A 13,448-nucleotide genomic window follows, 5' to 3' on the forward strand; every position below is an offset into this window, starting at 1 on the left:
TTTGTGAAGGCAGTCAGCAATCATTTTCAGATAAAATCCTCTGGTACTCTGGACAGTCCAGGGGGAAGAAGTGGCATAACGTGCATGGCGGGTGGGGGGGAAGGTATGTGCCCTGGGGCCTGTGATTTAATCTGCCAATGTACTGGTTAAATTACCATTACTGCTGGCTGATATTAAAGCTTTATCAGTGTTCAAAGTTAGCAGCACCAGAGCTAAAGAAACAACTACTAAAATAATGGAGATGATTGCATTGGGTGATCAGCAATTTTCCATAGTGGAGGATGAAGGACTTTGTCAGTCCAATCACCAATTAGAAGAGGCACTAACCCATGACATGTTTATAATTCAGTAGTAAATCTGGCCTGTAGGTCGACCTTCCCTGTTCCACACAATAATAAGTGATGTAACATCATTCCAATAATCTGCACCGACAAGTTAAGCAAGTTTCTCAGGCAGCCGATGCCCTGAACATTCACCATGACATCAAAACTGACAGCAAGGAATAGCTACAAGAGTTTCATACAACTGAGAGTCAGAGATTCAACTACAAGTAGGTAGCCAACGGGGACATGCGGGATGGGGGGGTGTCCTGCCATTTAGCCTGACTGACTGAATTGAAAGTGCCTCCCTTTTGAGGTCCTGACTGATCCTTTCCAGTCACCAAATGAAAAATCACCAGCACATTGAATTTTGTTGATTGCATTATAGAAGTAAAGTTAACATTTGATACTTTAACATCAAAGCCATTATTTCATTTCAGATCCAGTCTGAGTGTATTTTTCACGCCGCTTCTATTAATTTATATACTGGTATGAGACCTGGAATTTCTACTGCATTTTATGTCTTGATCTTTTACTCTCACACATAAGCCCACAAATTATCAAAATCTGCCTTACAATAAATTTTATTTTTAAATTAGAAAAAGACCTCTGCTGAACAAATCATTTTCCCCCCCAACAAGACAGTTAAAACAACACAAATAATTTTTTCTGGCTTTGGTTTTTATAGGCCGACCTGAATTGTACATTTTTTGTCCAAAATACACCGAGGGCTGCGTGAGCTACAAGTTAGAATTTATTTATATAATTATCCTGCATAGCTGATATGTGTGCATTTTATAGTCAGGCACGTAGCTAAGAAGTCAAAGTATGGGTTTGAACGCCCGTAACTGCCGAGAAGTTTGTCTATCAGACACCAGCCGCCTCTCAGCTGCCGATCACACCTGTACCAGGTAATAATCTAGCTTCTCCATTGTACCTGCAACCTTAAATCACCGGCGCCGCCACTGTATATAAGTGTGTTAAACGTGCTTATTTTTTTTTTTTTTATATATAATTGTATCTGTTAAATACAATCTTACCTTGCTATACAAAATGTCTTTATATTCCAGAATCTTATCCGTGTTTCTTGACAAAATGGAGACTCCAGCTTTAAAATACTTTCACTTTTATTTACACACAGCAGGAAATAGTTATGTACCTCCATACCAATCGCGGAAGCGGTCTAAGCAGAAACGGACACGGACTCAGTGGCACTGTTGCCAACTGCTCAGCAAGGAAAGTCGCTATTGCCTGTCCCAAAAGTCGCTAGAAGTCGCTAAATGACGCCATCGCCTCATTTGCATATTGTACATGTAATTATAATGGACGTTGTAGGAGAGAGGAATAATGTCGTGGGAGATACAAAAAGTGGTTAAAAACACCATAAATACGTTTAGAACTACAAATGAACTATTCCACCCTGGCGTAGTTTTTTTTTTTAATTACTTTTATTAATGCTATACTAGATACAAACATTTTAAAAGCTAAATCTTAGGATATAGTTCATTGTGACAATATATATGGTAGAAGAGAACCAAAACAACATCGACTGTGTTTATGTAATTATCGAGGTCTGTCTAGAATATCTTACTACTATCTAAAATCCCAAAATAGTTTGAAAAACATTACATGCAAAAGAACAGGACACATTTATATCTCTTTTAAATTTGGCAATCTTACAATTCACTGGATAACAACAGTGAAAAATCTTTAAACAGCTCTATAGGACCAGTACAATGCAGTGATTAATGCCAATACCTTTTTACTGAAAACCTTTCTGCCTGAGTTGAACTCTTTAGCACAAACGGATAAGAACATTTTAAACCATGTACTCTTTTACCACTTTAAACAAGTATAATGCAACATTCCAACTAGTAAAGTGCTGTTTTCTACCTGACATAATGCAGCTTATACTTTGTCCCCAAGGAGGTTAATGTTTTAGATAGACTATACTTTAGTCTTGTGAGTTATTAAACCTGAGGTCTCCCTTGATCAAACATGACGACATGTAACACCTTGTTACATAATATTTTGTTTATTCAGTGCAATTACCGTTTCTTAAGTTTAGGAGTGTTCTTGTCTTTGGTAATTGGGGTTGGACATGGGGTTTCCTTAATCTGCCCCCAAGAAACACAGATGCAAAAAAATACAAAACAGAACGTAAGCATGTTACTTTCAATGTGTTACGATTGGTGGAGAGCGGGCAAGGCAAGCAGGCAAGGAGCAGGCAAGGAGCAGGCAAGGAGCAGGCAAGGAGCAGGCAAGGAGCAGGCAAGGAGCAGGCAAGGAGGCGAAGTTCGAGGAAAACTGGGGATTTATTCGGACAGGACTGAACACTAGCTCGAACATCGACAAACATCAATGACGGACAACGGACTCAGGCAAGACTTGGACTCAAATAGACCGGACATAAAAATAACTAGACACAGCTGGGTACGATCAGGGAAGCACACGTGGATAATCAGGGGGGCGTGGCACACACGAGGATCGTACGAGCCGGGCATGACACAATGTAGTTATTTTTCAATACTTGGTGCTAAAATAAAAACAGATGCTTGCAAGACCAAAATTTAAAAAACTATATACATGCAAAAAGAACCACTATATGTACAAGACACCAGAGTAAAGTTGGCCACACACAATAATTCCAACTTTATTCCATGCTAAGTATTCAAAAATAACTATATTCACACAATCACATAAATATCTGCTCTTAACACAATTTTCTGCTCTTAACACCTCATTTTTAAAATAAATAAAAACGTCAAACATTTCAATTGTCACTTTCCTTCCAATTTTCCTGCTAATAAAATTAGATAAATCTATCCAAAACATTCTTGTATAGATGCTTTTAAAAAAAGAAATTAATAGTAGATTCTGTCTCCATCCCACAAAAATCACAACCGTAATCCATCTCTTTGAACCTTTCTAAGACTTAACAACTTCTGGGCCTTTATAATTTTTACAAGCATTCTTAAGAAAATGTACTTCACTTCTAGACAGTGCGTCAAAGACCAAAGAATATTCTTTAGGTTTAATAGGTATTTTAAATGTCTCAAGAGACTCCCCATATGTCATTAAGAGACCACTGGCATTCAGCGGCTGCCCAAGAATCAAAATACCATTGTCAATCCATGATTTATTAAAAGGGACTTATTTTTATATAGTATATCTCTGTTATTTCATTAAAAACACCTGTGGGGTGTAAAGTTATGCTTATACACCGACAACCATGCCAGAAGTGCTTACCTGTGAAAATTACTTCATGTGACAGGTAGTTTTTCAACTGAGAAGTTGCACTTTAACAAAAATTCAATGTCACCAATAGAATTAAACAAATACTTTGGGAAAACATTCCAGAGGCTATTCTGATCATTGTAATATATAAAATTATATATTAATTTATCCAATTTATTGACAATGTCCTTTGACACATCAAGAGAAGGTTGAGACTGACCGATTTACATATCCCTTCTGCTTTGGATAGCAATATGCGTCCGTACAATGACAGATCCCTCAATAATCAAGAATCTAGTTTGCTTTTAGTTTTTTTTATAATGGGGCTAAAGTTGAATTCACACCTCTGTCCGACATCTTTACAGAGAACTATTCCCACGTAGACCACATTATCTTTAATGGGAACCCCACATATTTCATGAGCATTACTATCTTTAAGCGGGAACAGTGCTGATTTAGTAGCATTCATCCTCAAACCTGATACTGAAGAAAACTTTTGCACACATTTAACAGCCTTAGAAACCTCATTTATATCCTTCAAAACGACTGCTGTGTCATCAGCTAATTGATAGAGGTTAACTTGTTTATGAATAGCTAAAATTCCAGGAAAAAAACAGATTTTTAATATGCATGTTCATAACTTGAGTCACTAACAAAAATAAGAAGGGGGACAGGGGACAACCCTGTCTAATTCCACGACCTATATTAAACCTTTGTGATGTCTCGAGAGCTAATTTCACTGAGCTGTTACAACAATTATAACGAGTTTTCACTGCATTTAAGAAATAATGCCCAAAACCAAAAGACTTGATGACTTTAAAGATAAAATTATGCTGAACTGTATCAAGTCTTATAAAAGTCAATAAACAAAATAAAACTCTCATCCTTAATAAATTTTCTATAATCAATCATGTCCAGAATTAATATTATATTATTACTAATAATATATATTAATACTATATATAAAGTATTTTTATGAGGTTTGGGGATCAAACTAATTACACCCTGCTATAATGTAGGAGGCAATTCAGCACTTTCAATGGCTTCTTGAAACACTAAAAGTAAAAAGGTTCCTCACTGAAAAACTTGTCAAATTCACCCGTCAAACCATCATTTGTTATCTTTAAGGGACTTAATGCAACCAGTAATCTCATGCCGATTTATTACCTCATCACATGTACTTTTAAAATCTTCATCAGTTTTTCTAATATCGGCTGATAGATCATGAAGGAATGTATTAATTCCACTAATGTGAGTGTCACGATCGGGGTGCAGCAGACGGGCGATCGTGCGGGTAAGGAGCAGGCAGGCAAGCGGGATATGGGGAAAACGGGGTTTTATTTGGGGAAACCGGAGCAGGACGGGAAACAGGCATTGACTCTCACAAACATCAATGACGGACAAGGGAAACCAGGGAGACCAGGACTTAAATACACAGAACTAATCAAAGTAACTAGACAAAGCTGGAGACGATCAGGGAAATACACGTGGGTAATCAGGGGGCGTGGCACACACGAGGAGCGGACGAGCCGGGCATGACAGTGAGAGGGTAAATATAAATTCTGATAGAATTTAGCAACGTACTTAGAAATTTCCTTTGTAGTCTCATTCGGTATACCATTTATTATCAGTTTGGACAATGAATTGCGCTCACCATTTTGTTTTTCCAGATTAAAAAAAAAATATTGTATTTTCCTCCCCTTTCTCTATCATTTACGTCTTGATCTTACAAATACCCCTCTTGCTTTCTCCTCATATATACTATCCAACTGGCTCTGAAGTGATGATAACTCCTCTAATTCCCAAGCAGTCAAGCCTTCTTCTTTACCAGTTAACTGAAAAATATCCCTTACCCCATACTTCTTTTCTGATTTTTGCCAGTACTTTTCCCATTTTAATAACCACACTCCTTACCTCATACTTCATTAGTTACCAGGACTGACCAAATGTCTGCATATAACGGACCCATTCCCAATGCTTATCAAATAAATTATTTCAAATTTCAAGCCTTCATTTTCAAGTAATTTATTATTTAATTTCCAATAATTTATTTTGTAGTTTCTATAGTTTGATGTCCCAAGTGTATTAATACTAACCAAAAATTCTTTTCTGGTCTGCCAAAATAGATGGTTTAATTGAAACACATTCAACATTATCAGCCAAATCATCAGATATAAGCCAGAAGTCTATGCGAGATTGCAAAGAAAGATCCTTATTATTCCACGTAAACATACGTTTAGTCGGATGCTTATACCTCCAAATGTCTAAAATGCCCAACCGTAAAGAAACATCATGAAGAGCACAGTTTGATCTATGGTCTTTTGGTGGCCATCTATCTATACAATCGTCAATCACCATGTTGAAATAATTTTTGCTGAAGGATGTCTAGATGTCAACAAATTAATTTTTTGTTCTAGTCTCTAAATTAATTTGTTATTTAATGTTTTATTATTGGTGGCATATATATTAATAAGAACAAACATTGTTGTCACGCTCGATCGCGGGCAGAGGGGCGATCGTGCGGGCGAACAGGCAGAAAGCCGTAATCAGGGCAAACAAGGGGTTTATTACCAATAACGGGGCAGGGAACAGAAGACGCCAACTAACATCAATGACAGACACTGGATTAGTACACAACAGGAACTTAAATACAAGAAACAAGGCAGCAGGAAACAAGACACGACTGGGCACGATCAGGAAATCACACGTGGGTAATTAGGGGGCGTGGCACACACGAGGAGCGGACGGAGCGGGCGTCACAGAACCCCCCCCCCCAAAGGCGCGCTACACCGGGCGCGCCCGGGAGGAGGCGAAGGACGGGACGAGACCGGGAAACCAGAACCTGAAAGACAAGGGCAAAAAAAAAATCAACGGGGAACAGGGAACAAGACAGATAGGCAAAACTGACAAAGAGGCAGGAGCCAGGACAGGACACTACACAAGACAGGAAAAGCCGACAGACAGACCAGGAAGGGAGAAACAGAGGGAACAGGCGGAACAAAAGGAGCGGGAGTGACGGGAGGGAACGACGGGAAACCAGGAACAGAGCGGGGCGGAACAAAGGGACCAGGAACAGAGGACGGCGGGACAGGGACAGGAAAGAAGGGAGAGAAGGAGGAGGAAGGAAGGGGAGCCCGAGGGAGCCCCAGCGGGCGACGGGAGGCAGCCGGAGGGGCCGCAGGCGGCCGGGAGGCCGGAGCCGGAGGGGACCTCGGAGGGGCCGAGGAGGCAGGGCGAGGGACCCGCGGAGGGGCCAGGGAGGAAGCAGGAGGGAGCACCGGGGAAGGGGACGAGGGAGCAGGAGGGGCCCACGGCGAAGGCCCGGAGGAGGGGGGAGCCGCAGCAGGCGGCGACGTCCGGTGGAGGGCCGGAGGTAGGGGCCCCGCAGGCAACCGAGGAGCCGCCGTCGGGGAGCCCGCAGGCGACCGACCAGGCACCGGAGGGGGGAGCGAGGCAGGGTGACGAGGCATCGGAGGGGGACCCGCAGGCGACAGCCGACCCGGAGGGCCAGGACCCGCAGGCGCCAACCGAGCCAGAGCGCAGGCGAGGGAGGGCGAGCCAGGGGGCAGGGCGGGAGGGACCCCAGTCCGACGTCTGTGTCCCCTCCCTCTGCGGGACACAGACATACCGACCCCCGGTCGGGGTCGATGTCGCCGGGGTGAGGGTGAAGGAGTCACTAGTGTGGTCCCCGAGGGGTCCCATTCAAGCTCCTCCACCTCTGAAGAGGGAGGAGCCACGATGGAGTCCTCCGGGACCACCTCAGGGACCAGGGCGACAGGACTTGGAGCTGCAGCAGGGAGAGGGGGCGCCTCTGGAGCTGCTGCAGGCGGAGGGGGCGCCTCTGGAGCTGCTGCAGGCGGAGGGGGCGCCTCTGGAGCTGCTGCAGGCGGAGGGGGCGCCTCTGGAGCTGCTGCAGGCGGAGGGGGCGCCTCTGGAGCTGCTGCAGGCGGAGGGGGCGCCTCTGGAGCTGCTGCAGGCGGAGGGGGCGCCTCTGGAGCTGCTGCAGGCGGAGGGGGCGCCTCTGGAGCTGCTGCAGGCGGAGGGGGCGCCTCTGGAGCTGCTGCAGGCGGAGGGGGCGCCTCTGGAGCTGCTGCAGCAGGGCGGTCAGGGACAGGAGCGCGGTCAGGGACAGGAGCTGGCTGCAGAGGGGGCGCCTGCCCAGGAGCTGCAGCAGGCGGCTGCAGAGGGGGCGCCTCTGCAGGAACAGGAGCGTGGTCAGGAACAGGAGCACGGTCAGGAACAGGAGCTGGCTGCAGTGGGGGCGCCTGCCCGGGAGCTGCAGCAGGTGGCTGCAGTGGGGGCGCCTGCCCGGGAGCTGCTGCAGGCGGAGGGGGCGCCTCTGGAGCTGCTGCAGGCGGAGGGGGCGCCTCTGGAGCTGCTGCAGCAGGGCGGTCAGGGACAGGAGCGCGGTCAGGGACAGGAGCTGGCTGCAGAGGGGGCGCCTGCCCAGGAGCTGCAGCAGGCGGCTGCAGAGGGGGCGCCTCTGCAGGAACAGGAGCGTGGTCAGGAACAGGAGCACGGTCAGGAACAGGAGCTGGCTGCAGTGGGGGCGCCTGCCCGGGAGCTGCAGCAGGTGGCTGCAGTGGGGGCGCCTGCCCGGGAGCTGCAGCAGGGGCTGCAGGCACAGGAGGCGGCTGCTCGGGCTGAGCAGGGGCTGCAGGCACAGGAGGCGGCTGCTCGGGCTGAGCAGGGGCTGCAGGCACAGGAGGCGGCTGCTCGGGCTGAGCAGGGGCTGCAGGCACAGGAGGCGGCTGCTCGGGCTGAGCAGGGGCTGCAGGCACAGGAGGCGGCTGCTCGGGCTGAGCAGGGGCTGCAGGCGGCGGGACCGGTAGGTCCCGTGCGGGCAAGACGGACGTGGTCCCTTTAAGTGCCCGGGGCACACGCGGGATAGCGTCCCGCACCGCGCGGGCCCCCTTGTTGGCCAGCCGCTCCGGCCGGAAGTAGTACCGCTCGAGAGGCGGTAGCAGCTCAGCGGCGGCTGGGTGCTCTCCCCGGACTGGGGAAGCTGCCAGCGCAGGCAGCTTAGCTGCGGTGATGACGTCGAGGTCAGCCGGGGAGTCCTCCAATTCCCCGGTTAGGAGAGAAGCGGGGATGAGCGCGCACGCTCCCAAAACGATTGCAGGGGCGATCGCGTGCTTCTTCTTCTTCTTCTTCTTCTTCCTCTTTGTCACGGTGTCCGTGGGAGGCTGCTCCACGTCCGACAGGACGGACGGCTGGGGAACAACCTCCGGGACGCACCGTGCGTCCAGCCCCAACCTTCGCGCTGTTAGGCGCTGAACCAGCTGGTTGAGGTTGGAGCGCACCTCTCCTAGACGATGCCCGCCCTCCGATGGGGACATCGCCAGCAGGAGATCGCAGCTGTCAGTGGCTAAGTTCAGCGCGACGGGATCCTCCCGGACGTCGGGCTGGTTTAGCCAATAGTATACCTCTTGCAGCAGACCGAGACGTTGGCTCTCGGTCTGCTGCTGTGCCTTGTTGAGTTGGTCTGTCATTCTGTCACGCTCGATCGCGGGCAGAGCGGCGATCGTGCGGGCGAACAGGCAGAAACGGGCAGAAAGCCGTAATCAGGGCAAACAAGGGGTTTATTACCAATAACGGGGCAGGGAACAGAAGACGCCAACTAACATCAATGACAGACACTGGATTAGTACACAACAGGAACTTAAATACAAGAAACAAGGCAGCAGGAAACAAGACACGACTGGGCACGATCAGGAAATCACACGTGGGTAATTAGGGGGCGTGGCACACACGAGGAGCGGACGGAGCGGGCGTCACAATTGTATTATGGGATTCAACAACTAATGTAATCCATCTGCCTACATTATCTTTTTCAAAATCCAAAATTTGACCTCCAAACCTACCTTTTAAAATAGCGACCCCTGATCTCACCACCCCAGTTTTCCAAAATGTATTATCTGTAGAACATGCGTGTGTTTCTTGCACGAAATAAAAATCTGCACATTTGTTCTTACAATACAAGAATAAGGATTTCCTTAAACGTATATTTCTGATACCCCTGGCATTAACTGAAAAAAAAAAACGAAACGGACATTAACAACAGATTAACAGATAAGTAGTAGCAAAATAGACTGTAGCCTTAACACACTTTAATTCTTGTTTTCTAGCTGCCCATGTTTTGACCCCTTGTCGTCTTTTTCTTCTTGTTTGCTTCAGTCTTACTAATCAAACCCCTGTTCTGCCAGGCTGCACTGTGGATCGTATGGCTCTCCAGCATGCCCCACCATAACAGTACCAGTCCCCAGAAATTTCATTTTCATTCCACAGAACTTTAATTAAGCCGTGAAGTCAGATTCTCACAGACAAATATGATTAATCATACATAACTCTGGAGTGTCTTACTCCTTTGGTGTGGTTCTTTTGGATAAGTGAGTACAGAAATACACCAGTCCCACTCTCATCACGCCTAGTGGGAATTGTGGGATTTTATTATGCTTATAACAGTTTTGCAAAGAAATTATAATTATTCCTCATTTTCTTTTCTTGCATATAATAGGGGGAATAATATAACTTATGATCAGGTAACTTCAAAAGCATACGGGCATCACGTGCATATTTTGCCTTATGATATCAGATTGTACAACAATAACAAATATATCTTTGTATAGCGCGTTTTCACAACATTACATTGTCTCAAACCGCTTTACAGCATCCCCACCCAAAACGCCCAGTGAATAAACCACAGGTGACAGTGGCAAGGAAAAACTCCCTGGAAGGAATTTGCCCAGGATGTCAATCTTCTCCTGCATCCTCATGTAGCATTAATGCTGGTTTGGGAAAAAAACAATATCAGTAACTTTTATACTCATTAAAGCTAAATAAATGTTTGCTGTGGGTGCAGTTTGTATGATGTACTGTTTTGTTCATGAACTGCAAATCCACTGTTTGCCCAGTCTGCTCTTCTCAGTCTGACCTCAGTCCAGAACCACACCCACTGCAGCCTGAGAAGCAGGAAGCTCCTCCCACTCTCACCAAAAAGAACTGTGAACAAAATGAAAACAGTGTTTTTGGAAAAGATATAACAAGTCATCATGTTATTCAATAAACAGGAATAAATGGCAGCACAGCGCCCTCTGCAGCCTGACATAGAGCAAGTCAGCATGAACAGCCCTCCAGGCTTCTCTACCCAAGCGCCACCCCTCGTCTAAACCAGCCGGAGTATTTATAGTAGGTGTGAATGTGCCTAATATGGACAACATGCAGTTGTGTGTTACATGTCTGAAGGGAAACTCCACAAAATGTCTGATCCTGATTCTACTGACAATGTCCGCAGTTCATGTGTAAAAACGGCTATTGATTCCCTCACTCTTACCCCCACCCCCACCCTCGGTGTGCATGTGGTGGTCTGACTTCCCTGATAGTGAATATACACTCATTTTCTCACCCTTTCCATTACATCTGTAATTTAGGGACCCTTTCTGCCCTCCCCCCGTTTTCCCCTGTCAGTCCGGTTCACTTTTTGCTGTGTCCGATTCTCTTTTCCCTTGAGGCTGATTTCCGAGAGGCTTGGCACAGTTGAAACACTTCGCCATGAGGAGCTCCAGCCCCCTCTTCCTGCATCCCTCCATTGCTGTGCCTGGTATGTGCTCTTCATGGCCTGTGGATAAAGTCTGAACGGCCCCGTTTGGATTCTCCCGTCTCTCCGCAGGGCCCCCCAACCTGCCACCACCTGAGGAGCTGAGGGGTCATCGCCCCACCCTGCAACTTACTGCCCAGGATGGCAATCCTCTCCTGCATCCTCATTTCTCCACCTTGCGATGCCCAGGGAGAATCATCAGCTTCCCCTGTTTCCCTCCTTTTTCTGAGCCAGGGGAGTTTGTTCTCTGATATCACCTAAATGGCGGCGTCCTCCCTCTGCTCAAAGTGCTCCATGTGTATTGGGCTCTTACCCAAGCAAGACTGTGGCCAATTTGAACACATTTCCTCCAAATGAGATTCGTAAACTTCTGTGTTTGATTATTTCAAGCAAAGTTAATGGATGAATCAACTATGCAAGTTCAGTTGACCTTGAAATAAATGAAAACATCTGTATATTCCTGAAGGAACAGAAATGTGTGTATAAGTGTCTGTGAAGGAGAGGAAATGTGTGCATGTGTCTGTGAAGTAACAGAAATGTGTGTATAAGTGTCTGTGAAGGAGAGGAAATGTGTGCATGTGTCTGTGAAGTAACAGAAATGTGTGTATATGTGTCTGTGAAGGAGAGGAAATGTGTGTAAAAGTGTCTGTGAAGGAGAAGAAATGTCTGTGTTTGTCTTCCTCAGAGAAAAGAAATGTGTGTGTCACAGGACCAGAAGAGAACTCCACAGTTGTGTACTTCTGAAGAAAGAAACGTCTGCCCTTGTGTAATCTGATAGATAAAACTTTCTCTTTGCATATGTGTCACTGTTTGTACCAAACAAGCCACCAGCAGAGGCAGTAGCACAGAATGTGGAGCTCGTCACCAGAGGAAGGAGAGGGACGCCAGAGTAAGAATCCACCTTTCCACTGTGTTCATGGGTATATCTGTATTGCTGCAATGCCACTGTGAGTGTATTGTGGGACACATTGTGTCTGATAATCTTATTCCTAAATTGTGTGGATTAAAAAGAAGAAACTTAACCTAAAATATAAAGTAAATCAGGATTCCTACAAAAGAGATTATATGCTTTTTTTGGGTCATTTGGAATCACATACAGTGCATCATTGATGATCAGGCATGTAGTGAAATCAGAATCCTATCCTCATTAATCTTAAGAAAAAACAGAAAGGCTGCAGTCAGAATAACAAGTCAACTAATTGACTGTTCATTGTCTTTGTTCCTACATATGGTCATTTTTTAACTTCACCAAATGTTATGATTTTTATTTTAGAATATTTTTATCAGGTTAATTTTTTATTGTACGTTAAATAATGACTGTACCCGTTACCCATATATGAAGTGTTGTGATAGGAACGTTAATTGAGGGAACGCAGGGTCTCACATGCTGCGACCGACCGGAAACCCGCAGTTACCTCAGGCAGCGGGCGGCGGACGCGAGGCTCTGCTGTCTTAGGTTTACCGTATTTTTCTAAAAAGTAAAAATGTGTTACGCTTTATTTTTAATTACTTGTGAAATTCTCTATTTAGGTAGTAAACACTTGGTTTGCTTTCAATGATTCTTCTCCCGTGTTTTAATAGGGGTGAGAGAGACGCCGTTTGCTAATTAGCTTGTCAATTTTCAAATATAGAAGTTCACCGTTTTAGTTAGAAAATATTTATTCCTGCTTGTATTTTGATAATTTAATCTAACTTGTGATACTAATGTGATTTATTACGTTTTGTTTTTAACTCTATGGATATTTGCAGTTATGTCTCTCGTCTACTTTTATATGTTCATAATATATGCTGATTTAATCTAAATGTGTTTATCTTCATTTACATTAAGGTGCATTTATTTAATTGTATTACATGATTTATGTTACTCAGTTACGATTTGAGCAGCGCTGAACCAGGATATTAATAGGATATAATAGGAAGCCTCTAGTGTCGATGTAAAGGTAGCAAATACAATATAGACAAAAACATATAAAATGTACATATAGGGGGTGAGGAACCCCTCCCCCAATCATCAGGATTACATTTTATTACATTTTAATCAGAGACAGAAACAGTCATTTCCCGTGTTTGTTAAGCTTGCCGAACCCATTTATTTTTGTCTAACATACGTCACAATTCAGACACAGAATAAAGTGTTATTCTGGTCAAAAAGCAGAGATTTTACCTTTTTGCCATGGAGAAGCAGCGAAATGTGACACTCTGATAAGGTAAAAATGATTCCTCCAGCACACAGTGAGCTATCCCAGCATGCACAGGGACACGGAGGAGTTTGTATAAACAAAAAAACCAGGATA

General features: G+C 45.2%; 1 protein-coding gene across 1 annotated transcript in view; it reads right to left on the reverse strand.

Moving 5' to 3' along the window:
* The window catches only part of LOC125739963 (uncharacterized), a 305,354-nt gene that overhangs the window by 241,982 nt on the left and 49,924 nt on the right, over nt 1–13,448 (reverse strand). The window lies entirely within an intron of this gene.

The sequence above is a fragment of the Brienomyrus brachyistius genome, chromosome 4 (assembly GCF_023856365.1).
Source record: "Brienomyrus brachyistius isolate T26 chromosome 4, BBRACH_0.4, whole genome shotgun sequence".
NCBI classification, from domain to species: domain Eukaryota; kingdom Metazoa; phylum Chordata; class Actinopteri; order Osteoglossiformes; family Mormyridae; genus Brienomyrus; species Brienomyrus brachyistius.